This window comes from Phoxinus phoxinus, assembly GCF_949152265.1.
Source record: "Phoxinus phoxinus genome assembly, chromosome: 11".
In the NCBI taxonomy this organism is placed as follows: domain Eukaryota; kingdom Metazoa; phylum Chordata; class Actinopteri; order Cypriniformes; family Leuciscidae; genus Phoxinus; species Phoxinus phoxinus.
Genome location: NC_136886.1, coordinates 2,077,961 through 2,093,209, shown reverse-complemented (window position 1 = coordinate 2,093,209; position 15,249 = coordinate 2,077,961). Strand labels below are relative to the sequence as shown.

General features: G+C 37.9%; 1 protein-coding gene across 3 annotated transcripts in view; it reads right to left on the bottom strand.

Annotated features, from left to right (window-relative positions):
- cbfa2t2 (CBFA2/RUNX1 partner transcriptional co-repressor 2) overlaps positions 1-15,249 on the bottom strand; it is a 47,008-nt gene that overhangs the window by 20,926 nt on the left and 10,833 nt on the right. Inside the window, exon 1 of one of the 3 annotated variants that reach the window (XM_079628506.1) lies at positions 8,004-8,164. The exons of the other annotated variants lie outside the window; for them this stretch is intronic. The gene's annotated coding sequence lies outside the window, so the exon portion shown is untranslated. Of the gene's footprint in view, positions 1-8,003; positions 8,165-15,249 lie in introns of those variants that run through there. 3 annotated transcript variants of the gene reach the window in all.

Sequence of the window (15,249 nt, the reverse complement as noted above, 5' to 3'; positions counted from 1 at the left end):
CTATCTATCTATCTATCATCCGTCTATCTTTATCTATCTATCTATCTATCTATCTATAATAAAACATCAATAACTTTTTAATGCAACTCAAGAACCTTTAAAGACAGAAATGTTCTTTTATAAACTTTCTGACATGAAAATCTATATGAATATATAAGTGATTTCTCCTAAACGTCTCATGAAAAACCATTGGGCTGATTTGGTTGTGAATGCATGTGCCGACTCTGAGAATATAACCAAACCCATCCGAGAGAGGTTTACTCCCCCAAAACGTTAAACATTGAGGCACACAGAGTTGATTTAAAAGCCCGGCCTGTCTTTGTTTAAAATGATATATGAATTTCCATTAAAAGCGCTTCAATGCTGCCAAACCGAGTGTTTAGAAATCATTTAAAGATTAGGACAATAGAGCCGAGAAACGCACCGCCTCCAGCCACACATCAGCAAAACAAACCCACACGGGGCGAGAGACACAGAGACCGAGAGAGAGAGAGAGGGACGGACACAAAAGGGTTAACCTATCAGATCATTATGTGTGTGAGAGAAAGAGAGAAAGAAAGAAATAAAGAGCTGGGACGGATGTTTCTGTTCCCCTTCCCCCTCCTCCGTCTCCTTCTGTTCCTCCACCATATGGAGCTGATGATGGGGGGGCAAGCCGACAGATGGAGTCTCAACAGTCAATATATATCTATATAACAACAGTGATTATATATATCTCCATATCAACAGCCATTATATCTATATATCAACAGTCACCTATATATATATATATATATATACAGTCATTATATCTCGATATCAACAGTCATTATATCTCCTTATCAACAGTCACTATATCTATATATCACCAGTGTCCAAATCCCACCGCACAAGAACAATCACAGAACACATTTCCTCAACTGTTATATAGACATTAAATGGAGAGCAAGCTGAGATGTTCTGCTTCTCACTTAATCTCACGAGCGTCTCATCTGGATCAATCAATCTATCAATCAATATATCTGTCTGTCTTTCTGTCCACCCACCCATCCATCCATCCAGCCACGTCCACCCTAACTCTATCTATCCATCATCCATCCATCCATCCATCCATCCATCCATCCATCCATCCATCACTCTATCCATCCATTTTATCCATCCATCCATTTTATCCATCCATCCATCACTCTATCCATCCATTTTATCCATCCATCCATCACTCTATCCATCCATTTTATCCATCCATCCATCACTCTATCCATCCATTTTATCCATCCATCCATCACTCTATCCATCCATTTTATCTATCCATCCATCCATTTTATCCATCTATCCATCCATCCATCCATTCATCACTCTATCCATCCATTTGATCCATCCAGCCATTTGATCCATCCATCCATCCATCCATCCCTCCAATCCATCTATCCATCCATCCATCCATCCATCCATCACTCTATCCATCCATCACTCTATCCATCCATCACTCTATCCATCCATCACTCTATCCATCCATCACTCTATCCATCCATCACTCTATCCATCCATCCATTTTATCCATCCATCCATCACTCTATCCATCCATTTTATCCATCCATCCATCACTCTATCCATCCATTTTATCCATCCATCCATCCATTTTATCCACCCATCCATCACTATATCCATCCATTTTATCCATCCATCCATTTTATCCATCCATCCATCACTCTATCCATCCATCCATCCATCACTCTATCCATCCATTTTATCCATCTATCCATCCATTTTATCCATCCATCCATCCATTTTATCCATCCATCACTCTATCCATCCATCCATCCATTTTATCCATCCATCCATCCATCCATCCATCACTCTATCCATCCATCCATCCATTTTATCCATCCATCCATCAATCCATCCATCCATCCATCCATTTTATCCATCCATCCATTTTATCCATCCATCCATCCGTTTTATTCATCCATCCATCCATTTTATCCATCCATCCATCACTCTATCCATCCATCCATCAATCCATCCATCCATCCATCCATTTTATCCATCCATCCATTTTATCCATCCATCCATCCGTTTTATTCATCCATCCATCCATCCATCCATCCATCCATCCATCCATCCATCCATCCATCCATCCATCCATCCATCCATCCATCCATCCATCTCTCTGATTTGGTTGTGAATACATGTGCCGAGTGACATTGAGGCACAAAGAGTTTTCACTCTGAAGTGACACCAATGACCGGTAATAATTGGTCATGATTATGCATGTGACGTGACTTTTTGCTGAAAAAAAAAAAAAAAGCCTGTCTTTTTTGTTCTTAAGAAAATATTTTTTTAGAAATGTACTTACGAACTTCTTTGAATTTATCTTAAATTAAATTTCCTTGAATCCAGACACCGTTCTGATGGGCTGCAAACAGCAAAAATAATACTAAACACATTAATAAAACGATCTCAGATATACCTGCACTCAAATCTCAATATAAACTCGATATAATACGAACATTGTTAATTTTAAAGCGTCTCATTTAAAGAATTTTAGGAGAAACATCTGAGCAATAAAAAGTTCCTGTGGGGAGAAAAGAGGAAAAGAGGAGTTTGACAGGAGGAGAGGGAGGCGGAGGGAGAGTTAAAGAAAGGAAGGCAAAACAAAAGCTGCACCTGGTGCCTATCAGTCCACACACACACACACACACACACACACACACACACACACACACACACACACACACACACATCTGCTGCTCTCTCGCAGCATGCAACAGGTTGAAGCCGTCTTGTGCACATGACACGTCACTGTCCGCCTGCACATGTTCAATCCTCTCAGCTTTTCAATTAAACACCGCCTCGACCCGGAGCTCATTAACGTCACTCACTTTATCTCACTTTATAGTCATTGACCTGCCAAACTGATGCACACGACTCAGATCTCTCAAGTGCATTCATCGCAAACTGATTTATTGGCGCTTTTAGATGTTTAGAGGTTATATGAACAGAATGAGCTTCATTAGCATTTGAAGATGTGTTTGTATTGTACAGTATTGTACAGTATTGTACAGGCACATCTGAGATGCACTGAAGAGGTATTTAAACTTAGTAGCCTTAACATTTTTTGATCTACACTAAAGTTTGGGGCTGCATTTATTTAATCAAAAATACAGTAAAAATTGTGAAATATTATTACAATCTAAAATAGATGTTTTCTATGTGAATATATAGTAAAATGTCATTTATTCCTGTGATCAAAGCTGGATTTTCAGCATCATTACTCTAGTCTTCAGTGTCACATGATCCTTCAGAAATCAGTATAATATGATGATTTGCTGCTCAGGAAACATTTATGATTATTATCAGTGTTGAATATGTATGGTAAACACAAAATACCATCAAAGTAGTGATTTGTGAACTGACAAAACCAGTATCATGTTACATAAAACACAAAAAAACATGGTATTTTTCAAGGTACCTTGGGAAAACACTAAAATACTATAGTACGTGAACTTCAGTACCATGGTAAATATTACCTTCTGACACTATAATGTTCTGTACAGATCTTGATTCAAGGTTATTTTGCACAAAATAATTTCCTTAATCTGTATTTTGGTCTTGTTTCACAATTTAAAAAAAAACTAAACATCCAACAAAATGCATATGTAGACATTAGAAGACGTTTTCAGAGAATAAAATAAATCTATTCAATTTGCAGATATTTTCGCTTGTTTCGCTAATTTTATTTATCTTTTTACTTCTTCACTGCAAACTGTTGTGGATGTATTTGCATGTTAGACTGCATGAGGATTTCATACACACACACACACACACACACACACACACACACACACACACACACGATTAAGTGAAGGAAACAGTTATTGACGATAACATTAATGTCCGCTAATAGGAAACTGCTTGTGCAAAAGCTTTTGGCATCCGGTGTGTGTGTGTGTGTGTGTGTGTGTGTCAGGACTAAAGTCACTGTCCTCTGGCTCATCGGAAGCATCTGCTCATTGAATTGCTGCCCTTCTGACCTCAGTGGGACTAATTGATTGGCCGGGTTATCAATCACTCAACGGCTGCTCTGATTGGCTCATTCCACTTGATTTTAGAAACACAGAGATCAAGCGGACTCGATAAGAGTCTGTTGAAATATTAATGTCAGTGTTTCTCCAGACAAAACTATCCCTGCACCGGCTGTGTCACGTCTCCGGCCTGAAGTCCAGATGTACAACATGCTGTCCACTATCGGGACTAAATATGAACAATATATGTGCCACTTATGGAGATTAATACATGAATTCTGTAGCATTTAAATACCATGGTAAATCAAACAGTACCACGGTGTATATCTGATAGTTGTCAGTGTTGTTATTGTTAACTAAAACTATTTTTTGTTTAATTGAAAAATGGCTGAAATAAAATAAAATATGCACATTAGATGCAAAAGTTAAAGTCATATTTAATAAAAATGATAAAAGCACATACCAAAATGACTTAAATTATTACAATATAAAAGCAAATTCTAAATATGAATTGATACTATAATAGCATAAATCACACTAAAACGAAAAGTTTGACACAAAAATGTACTGTGCTTTTACCATGGTATACGTTTAGGAGTATGATGTAAATTCCTTGATGCATGAATATTTAGTACCATAGTAAATATAAAAAGCTCCATGCCTTTGATAGCATCGCTCTCACGTCTCACAAGAAGCGTTGGGTGGAGCTCCGTTAGATCTTCTCTAATTATGGGGCCCTTAAAGACAAAACGTCTGAAGCTAGACTCCTTCAGGGCCCCTGAGGGCCTCCAGAAAGTGCTGTTCGGGGTCACCGAGCACAAGCCACCCAGCGCCACATCTTCACTAGGGCTACGAGAGGCTGTATGATGTCCCACAGACCCTCGGACCACACAGGAGGTCAAAGGTTTTAACGGCACGCGGGACAATGGTGCGTTTGAGCGCCGGCCGCACACACACCTCCATCAGACGCAACAGTAAAGCGGTTGTTTTAAGGATAATCGCTCGGATCCGTCGCTGCCTTGATGACAAGACGACAGTTAGCGTTGCTTTAGCAGAGCTAATGTGGGACTTCCTGCCTTCAGCGTTACTCAACAGCTGCTCTGTAGTGTGTGTGTGTGTGTGTGTGTGTGTGTGTGTCCTGACCTCATCATATTCATATATAACAGTACTTGTTGGTATGTTTTTGTATGTGAACATGATATACACACTAGGGTTATTACTGTTAACTAAAAGTTATTATCATTTATTAAAACCCTACAATAATTTTCATTACTTGAAAATAGATGAACGTTTATATTCTGATTTTTTATTTATTTAAATATTTAAAATATTTCAGCTATGTAACAGCTATGCAAGTGCAATATTTATTATTTTAGTAAATAAACTAAAACTTAAAATTAGACACTAATAAAAACGCAATGCAAAATGATAAAAAAATTAATTGAAAACAACTTATAAAATTTAACTCAAAATATCAATGATTCTGAGATAAAAATATATATATACACTACTGTTATAATGTTTGATACTTAAAGTAGAAATTGATACTTTTGTTCATAAAGGAAACATTAAATTGATTAAATGAGAATTTAATAATGATTAGAATGATTTCTGAGGGATCATGTGACATTGAAGACTGGAGTAATGATGCTGAAAATTCAGCTTTGATCACAGGAATAAATTACATTTTAAAATATATTTACATAAAAATGGCTATTCTAAATGATAATAATATTTCACAATTTTTACGTTATTTTTCATCATATAAATGCAGCAGTGGAGAGCAGAAGAGGGAAAAAAATATCACACAAGCTTACCAACCTCAAACTTTTGAACGGTAGTATAAAAACACAGAAGTATTATGAACTGATACCATCACTCTACTAAAGTACAGTAAATATCTCAAGCAAAGTATTGCAGGAAAACTCTAGAAATGGTGATAAAATGAGCTTTCAGCACTAGTGGGATTCCAGTCCAAACTCTGAGTGTGTACAGAAAAGCAGACAGCAAGTCTACAGGGAAAAAAGAAATAAAACACACACACACACACACACACACACACACACACACACACACACACACACACACACACACACACACACACACACAGTGCTGTCAGTATGACGGTGTGCAGTCGTCCTCGGGCTGTAGATTGTGTTAAAGTGACACACACCAGACCAGCAGAAACACACAACGCTCAGAAACACACATCAGTCCTGAGACGTCCACATCTCAAAACACAAATTACAATGTGATCGAATCTAGAGTTTCAAAAGAGATTAAAACTGGCCTCAGATCTGCCAAAGTCTACAATGAAACGCATGAGATCTCAACATCAACTCAAACACGATTTATAGCTCAACACGTGAAACTGGAAAAATTAGAATATGATGCAAAAGTTCATTTATTTCAGTAATTCAACTTAAAAGGTGAAACTAATATATTATATAGACTCATTACATGCAAAGTGAGATATTTCAAGCCTTTATTTGTTATAATTTTGATGATTATGGCTTACAGCTTATGGAAACCCCAAATTCAAAATTCAAATATTGTGAAAAAGTTTTTATATAGCCATAATCATCACAATTATATCAAACAAAGGCTTGAAATATCTCACTTTGCATGTAATGAGTCTATATAATATATTAGTTTCACCTTTTAAGTTGAATTACTGAACTTTTGCACCATATTTTCATTTGTCCAGTTTCATTATTCTTTCTGTACGACAAAATCCTGAGAGATTTGCATTGAATCTGATCAACCTTTTAATTCCTAATTGTTTGATTGATTGATCGGTCGCTCTGATCATCCGAGCACAACACTAATAATGCACTCTCTCCAGATAACCGAGAGTTAAAGCCCTGAACTCAAACTCTCAGCACCTGAAGCGTCTGCCACGTGGACCCGGACACAAACCCGGTCCACAAATCACACTTGATCCCGATGAAGGCTTTTTATAGAGATTACATTACAGCACTTCTAGATGAAATACTCTACAGTGGAGCAGAAACACTTTCAGTGATGTTATTCATTTCCATAACTGACCTCTTTAAAGCCCCATAATCACTATTTCAAAATTACCTGATTATTCCATATATATATATATATATTTATATATATATATATATATATATATATATACACACACATTATGAATATGGTGTGTATATATGAATGAAAAAAAACATAACAAATCTATAAAGTAAATTTGCATTCAATTCATTTTAAACATATAGTATAATAATAATAATTCCAACATATATACTAATAATATAACTAGGGCTGTAAAAGATTAATCGCGATTAATCGCATCCAAAATAAAAGTTTGTGTTTACATAATATATGTGTGTATTGTGTATAATTATTTTGTATATATAAATACACACACATGCATGTATATATTTGAGAAATATTTGCATTTATATACTGCATATATATTTTTATATGATTTATATTATACATAAATAGAACTATTTTATATATAAATAACACATTTTTCTTAAATATATACATGCATGTGTGTGTGTGTATTTATATATACAATATAATTATACACAATACACACACATATATTATGTAAACACAAACTTTTATTTTGGATGCGATTAATCGTTTACAGCCCTAAATATAACACATTAATGTAGTGATTAAGATGCACTAAACAGATGGACTATGACAGCAGTGCATGTGTGTATTTTTAAACCATTACCAAATTTTATGATTACCATATTCATGTCTGTCAGATGATTAGATGAAAAAGTGAAGAAAGAACTGTTGAAGTGCAAAGTAAATATTTGTTATTTACAATGATGCTTCCAAGAATACCATGGTACTTCTTATAATAAATCAATTTCCAAGGCATATTTTCAACAGTTTGTAACACCAAGTTCTCCATCCACACATAAAAGTACCACAGTAACACCATGCTGAAGATATCCTTTAACTACACGCACAAGCCCCTGATTTCTGCAGTAACACACACACACACACACTCACCTCCTCTCTATGATAGTCCTCTCCTGCTCGTGTCTTATTCCAAACAATGTAAATCACTCTGGTTGCTCTTTCATATGTGAGGCATGTGTCTCCAACTCTCTCACATATGTGAGCGCTGCAGTCGAGTCCTTCCCACCGCCAGCGAGGCACAGATGGACTCCAGATGGGTTATGGGATTTACAAAGTCTCTCTCTCTCTCTCTCTCTCTCTGTGTGCTGTGTGTGCTGTCTGCACTGCTGCTGATGTCACCGCCCAAGTCCCGCCCACTGTGTGGCTCCTGGCCAATCAACCGCTGCTCTATTCAATGCATTAAACTGGAGGAGACTCATTAACATAACTAACTGCTCTGGCACTCAAAGGCTAAACAAAGTGCATGCCAGTTAAAGGGACCCATCACACCTCTTACTGTGTGTGTGTGTGTGTGTGTGTGTGTGTGTGTGTGTGTGTGTGTGTGTGTGTGTGTGTGTGTGTGTGTGTGTGTGTGTGTGTGTCGTCACTATAGCCTGAATTATTCAACATCTTGCTCTGTTCACATGCAAAAACTGCTATTATTGCTCAAAGATTGCTCATGAGATCTAACTGATGTTACATGTTTCTTGTAAGATTGCTCGGGAGAAATCAATTGTTGATGAACAGACACTAAGAGCACAGAGCTATAAATACTTATAGTGTGTGTGTGTGTGTGTGTGTGTGTGTGTGTGTGTGCCTACTTAACTATATCTTGGGGACAAATTTGTACCCAGAAGTGACCAAAACTTGACAAAATCTCCAAAAAAACATTCTTTAGAGAAGTCCTCATTTGTAAATCTGGTATAAAAAATAAAGTAATTAAATGTATTTTAAAAATGTAAAGATGCAATCCATGCTCTGTACTGCAAAAGATACATATGATTATGAGAAAATAAAAATAGACTAAATATACTAGTCCGCACTGAGTAAAGAAACCAACACAGACTTGTTGCAATAAATCAAAAAAGGTGTGTGTGTGTGTGTGTGTTTTATGTTCGCAGTTTTATAATATACCCTGATAATACGTTTAATTATTTGTTTGATGGGACAGACATTTTAAACTTTCTAAACGAGTATTAATAAATCCTTCATGTGCATGATGATGTCAGATCATTTTCTTTTCACCTGGGGCGAGGAAGGCGATGAAGTTTTAATAAATTCTGACATGTAATAAGAAACATTATCTACAATAATGGTGTCATGTGGCACATGCTCTCTATCTCTCTCTTCTTCTACTCCTGGACAAATAAACAGAACCCCGACTAGCGGCCAATCTCTCCTCCTGTCCAAAAAAAGAAAAGTCAAAAATGCATGAGCTCACTCTCAGAGACTTCGGCGTCACAGAGAGAGAAGGAACATGATACGAGCAGGAATAACAAGAATTCATCATGTTTAGTGAACGAGCGATACATCAAGCCTGATTAATCGGCCAATACTGGAGATTATCGCCTGAGAGCAGAAATCATCATTCAAAAATTACTTTTTTTGGTGAATTTTGAGATTTTTAAAGTAAAAATAATGTTTAAAAAATGACATTTATTATTTGATATTTTTATTTGTTTATTTTTTTTAAGGGAGAAACATGTTGACATGGTTTAACTCAACACTAGCCCATCATATGTGGTTTTAGGGCTGTAAACGATTAATCGCGATTAATCGAATCCAAAATAAACGTTTGTGTTTACATAATATATGTGTGTGTAATAGTATTGTGTATGATTATTTTGTATGTATAAATACACACACATGCATGTGTATATTTGAGAAATATTTGCATTTATATACTGCATATATATTTTTATATGATTTATATTATATATAAATAGACCTATTTTATATATAAATAAATAAAAATTATTAAATATACACATGCATGTGTGTGTATTTATATATACAAAATAATCATACACAATACACACACATATATTATGTAAACACAAACTTTTATTTTGGATTCGATTAATCACGATTAATCGTTTACAGCCCTATGCGGTTTATCATAAATATTGCATGCATCGAGAGAGTAAAAGTCCAACCAGTGACGTAAAACCTGTTGCTTGTGAACAAGCCGTGATGTGTGTGCTCTTTAGGGAGTGTGTTTGCGCTGCTACTCGAGCTGATGAGTGTTAACACCAGCTCCCTTCATTTGCATGTCAATGCACATCTATAAAGCTTGGCTTAAACAAAAAAGACGACTCTCTGCTCAGAAACGCATCTGAAAGGAGTGTGTGGCCATTACACCACATATGGAGACGCCACAGAAGGCCTGTTTCCAATGAAACACACAGTGTGTGTGCATGAAGACTAGCTCTGTCCTACCTGGAGAGCATTTTAAGGCAACAAAAGCTCACGTTGTCTTCTGAAAATGCCTTATTTTAGACTCATTTTACAGCAGTATTCCTTCAAGTATTCTTCAAGATGAAGACAACACCAAAATGCACTGTGACTGTGTGGAAAAACATCTCAGATAGCAGATAAAGCAAGAGAATAATGCTAATCTTCACCTAATAATTCAATGTGCAGTGACATTTTTTGTAATTAGGAGTATTATGTTATGAAAATACATATTTTTTACTCCAAAAAAGCATCATACTTTTTAAAAAAAATCTTCCCATGAAGAACCTTAAACATCCACACTGTAAAAAACTTGCTGCGATTATTTATCACAACTTAAAATCCAACATTATTTCACCTTTAAAAAGTATGTGTTCATGCTTGACTTAAAATATTAAGTTTAGTTTAGTTTAGTTGGATATTTAAGTTATCTCAACAAATTTTAAGTTGTTATAACTAATCGCAGCCACATTTTTTACAGTGCATGGAATCGTTCTAGTTTCTTTATAATGTAAAAAGCTTTTTTGGATTATAAAACATTCTTTACACTAAGAAAACAAAATGGTTCTTGTAAGAACTGTTCACTGAAAGGTTCTTTTCGGGAAGCAAAAATATTAAAATCCCCCCCTTTGGACCCTTTATCGAGAGCACATGTAAAGCGCACGAGTCATATTGTTTCATTTTGGGTGAAAATGTTCTTTTAAACGCATTATAAAGAGCACAGGAGCCTGTTCCTATCCAAATCGTTACAATCCTTTAATTCCATCTGCAAGACGTTTCCTCCATCTGTGGACGTAACGCAGCAGGGCGACAGATGTGAACACACTCGTCCTGAACTCACACACACACACACACACACACACACTGAGCGGACTGCTGTTCCAAATCCACATCCAATCTCCTCCACACCAAAATCTCTTTCCAAGCACTTCTCTGCGTCCGTCAGTCTCTCTCTCTCTCTCTGTTTGTAGTGGCATTCCTGCTCGGCTCTCGGCTCCAGTGTGTCTGGCCGCGCTGCACGCCTGGGAGCCATTAGTTTAAGTAAAGCCTGACACACACACACACACACACACACGACTCCTCTTACAAGACATACAGACAGAGTGTGTTTGTATGTAAGCGAGGAGACGTGTGTGAAAGAGTTTTGTGTGTGTGTTTACTTATAGTTTGGGGACCAGATTGTCCCCAGAAGTGAGTGAGTCGGGGTCATCGGGTAATGTACTCAATTGAAAAACATTAGTGATTTTCTCTTTGCCTTTTGTTGTTAGATTCACATTAATGCCACAGACAGCCGCGGGTTTATTAGGCTGTCGTCACTTTAAGACTGAATGCACGGATCCAATACACTGATACACATGCGTTTTCTTTCTCAGCTGTTTACATTGACCGTTGAAACCCAATAATTAGGTGGCAAACAGAACTCAATACTCACATGCTCTATACCACTAGCCTAGAAATCTAGACGCACCCTAGCGGCAGCAACATTTATTTTGCAGCCAGGGTAGTCTAGCAACTCTCCATTGACTTTTGAGCTGGAAAAACCTAAATTGGGTCAGGCCAATCACATCGTGTATAGAGTAGGCGGGGGCGGGCTTAACATAATGACCAGCCCGATCTCATCCCAAGGCGTCATATACTGACGCTTTGACAAATCGTCTACATCCAACGCACATGGCACCCTTTAGCGTCAATTAGTGATGCGCGGGTCGGCTTTTTTTCCAACCCGCGGGTCCGCATTTATGAAATTATTTGGCCCGCCCCAGCCCGCCCCGCACCACTGTATCTATTTTTACAACCCGCCCCGCACCGCAACCATAAAATAGACATGCGTTGTAATGGAAATGAAAACAGCCTTTATTACAGCCTGAAAGTGCAGAAACATCGCCATGTTAACTGACAACAACAGACGATTATGAATATGAATGAAATGAACCATAAATCACGTAGCCGAAACTGCTGTTGTCTCCTGCTGCAACTATTTCTGAGAACCGGTCCCAAACATTAGATTTAGCAGCCTGACCTTCTTTTCTTTTAATGATGTAAATTCCCGACCTCAACATTTCCCTCACCTCGTCTTCCATCTCCACTTTTATTTCTCCTTATTTTGTAGCTGGCGGTGGGAGCTGTTTGGCGCGCCGCTTTCGTGACATCACGTGACGCCTCGCCTGGGCACATCACGCAATATACGTTGCTGCGATCTTCATATTGTAAACTTATCAAATAACCTAATAGAATATGAAAATATATATTCCCAAATATTTCATATAGGCTGACATTTTTTTATTTTGTTTTTAATGACCCGCCCCAACCCGCCCCGCAAATAAAGTGACAATTTCTTTACCCGCCCCAACCCGACCCGCGGGTAACCCGCGGGGTCCGCGGGTTATGAGACGACCCGCGCATCACTAGCGTCAATATGAGACGCAGATAGAAATGGGCCAGAAGGCGCCTCCTAGTGGTCTAACCCTAACCCTACCCCAGACCTAAACCCAACCATAACTGTGCGTGTCATATTGACGCTAAAGGGTGCCATGTGCGTTGGATGTAGATGATTTGTCACAAGTGTCAGTATATGACGCCCTAGGATGAGAATGCGTTGTAATGACGACAGAGTTGCGACGGCTGCCACTTGAAAACAAAGAATGGCGGCTGCTGCTGGCGAACGGCGGTCTTTTGAATCAGCTTTGGCCGGGACTCTGGAGGACTTGGAGTTAAGCTTTTCTTTAAAAAAGGAAGAAGTGTTCGGAGTTTTGCCGGACCGGATCTTTGCCGGACCGGATCTTTGCCGCTCTGACTACGTCACCTTCTTCGTTGCTCTGGTTGGTTGTAGCGCTGTCCTATTGTTTGTGTGCAGAGGGAATTTGAAAGACAATCGTTTATCCCGCCCCTCGGATTGAGCCATCCCAATGGTGAGTTGCCAGACCTAACATAATGATGTAGGTTTGGCTTGCCAGGCTACTATACCATGCATATAGCGTAAGTAGTTGTCTTTCGTGGCATATCAACAGTTTAAAGTCACTTGTTTTGCATGCAAATGATAAGCTTTCGTTACGGCAGCACTGCAACTTTACATGAGTGCGTATAAACGCGATAGAGACATTAGTCTAAAATGTCAACCGGTTGACAAATTTCTACCGGTTAAAGGATAACTCTCACAAAATTGAACCTAGGCTATTTTTGTTAATCTACCCGAGTCAAACTTTCGTGATTAGAATGAAAACGCCACTTTTAAGATTGACCGTATTTTCGTTTTCGGTCAAAATCCCTTTTGAATGGGAGTGCATGGGGCACTTCTATAATAGCATCAAAATCGCTATTTTTAAAACACTAATGCGGCTCGACACAACATGAAACTGTGCTGGAAGTGTCACCAGCGGCTCTACACATGAACTCCAGCATTGGCTACATTGTTTGTGTACACAGCGTTTACTAAAAAGAAAGGTTTTGTACGACTCACTTTATCAGTTAGTGTTTCCGTTGGCTGGAATTTTGTCAGTCGAAAGTAGTCGATCTCCGAATGCAACGTAATGAACTGACTCCATATGAGGAAATTAACTTGTAATAACTTAGACACTTAGCTCATGGCAATTTATATGGAAACAAGCGTTAGGAGCTTTCCATCTTTACTCTCCTCATGCTACGTTGCATTCGGAGATCAACTACTTTTGACTGACCCACCCCTAATTACTATTATCATTATAATTATAATCATTATAATTAGCATTAGCCATGCAGTATTATGTGCAGTATTCAGTAAGTAGTATGCTTGTTTTTCATTTAATCTAAACAGTGTTCAAGCCCTCCACCAAACCGCTCAGCTCGTACTGTCACACTATACTGGCTTACTGTTGCTAAGTTAGAAGTTAGTTTCTCCCCAACACTGTGTCTGTCCGAGTGTGTGTGTGTGTGTGTGTGTGTGTGTGTGTGTGTGTGTGTGTGTGTGTGTGTGTGTGTGTGTGTGTGTGTGTGTGTGTGTGTGTGTGTGTGTGTGTGTGTGTGTGTGTGTGCACGAGTCTGCACTTACAATTTATGAGAGGTGGGTCACACTCTCTCTTGGCAACACAACCCTAAAGTTTCCACTTTGGGAGCCAAGAAGAGAGACAACACACACACACACACACACACACACACACACACACACACACACACACACACACACACACACGACAGATATAATGACCATCAAATGATCAGTACACAGCAACCCTGATCCATTCTCAATCTTAAACATGATGTAACCATCATATTTGATCATGCATGCAAATAATGCTATTATGTTTGTCCCTCCGAACTAGAACAATACAAGCGGTTTGATGCCCAAATGGAAGTGAATAATTTGCAGTATACACACTATATACTGCCTAGTACACAGTACAAAATACTATTTTTTCTACTTTAAAATTCCAGGTTTAATTCAAAGTGTTAATTGCCATTTCTTTGTAATTTTTTTTTTTTAATTTACCTAGCAATTTCTAAGTGAAAATTGTTTCTGCATCACCAATGTTTTTTCAGTGTATATATATAAAAATGCATTTATATGTATATTTAAAAATGTTTAAATGCGGCACTGTCATATGACTTCAAGATGCGACATGTTTAATTTAGAAATATAGGAAATAAAAAACAGTTATTTAGCATTTCCTGCATTTGATATTTAACACATTACCGTAATCTTTTTTTACTTAGCTAAAAAATGTTTGAGAACAGCAGGCTCTTCATGTGACATGAACCTTGCGAACTGAAGGTTTATCCGAATTCCGAAAATCTCTTGTAAAGTGACGAAGAGGAATTCACTGCCTTGTTTTACAAGAGAAGAACTGATGTGAAGTAGATCAGAGAAACACACACCGCTCCATACCGAAGAGGTCAAGTCCCAAACCAGGTCTGACGCCGCCGCTCCAGT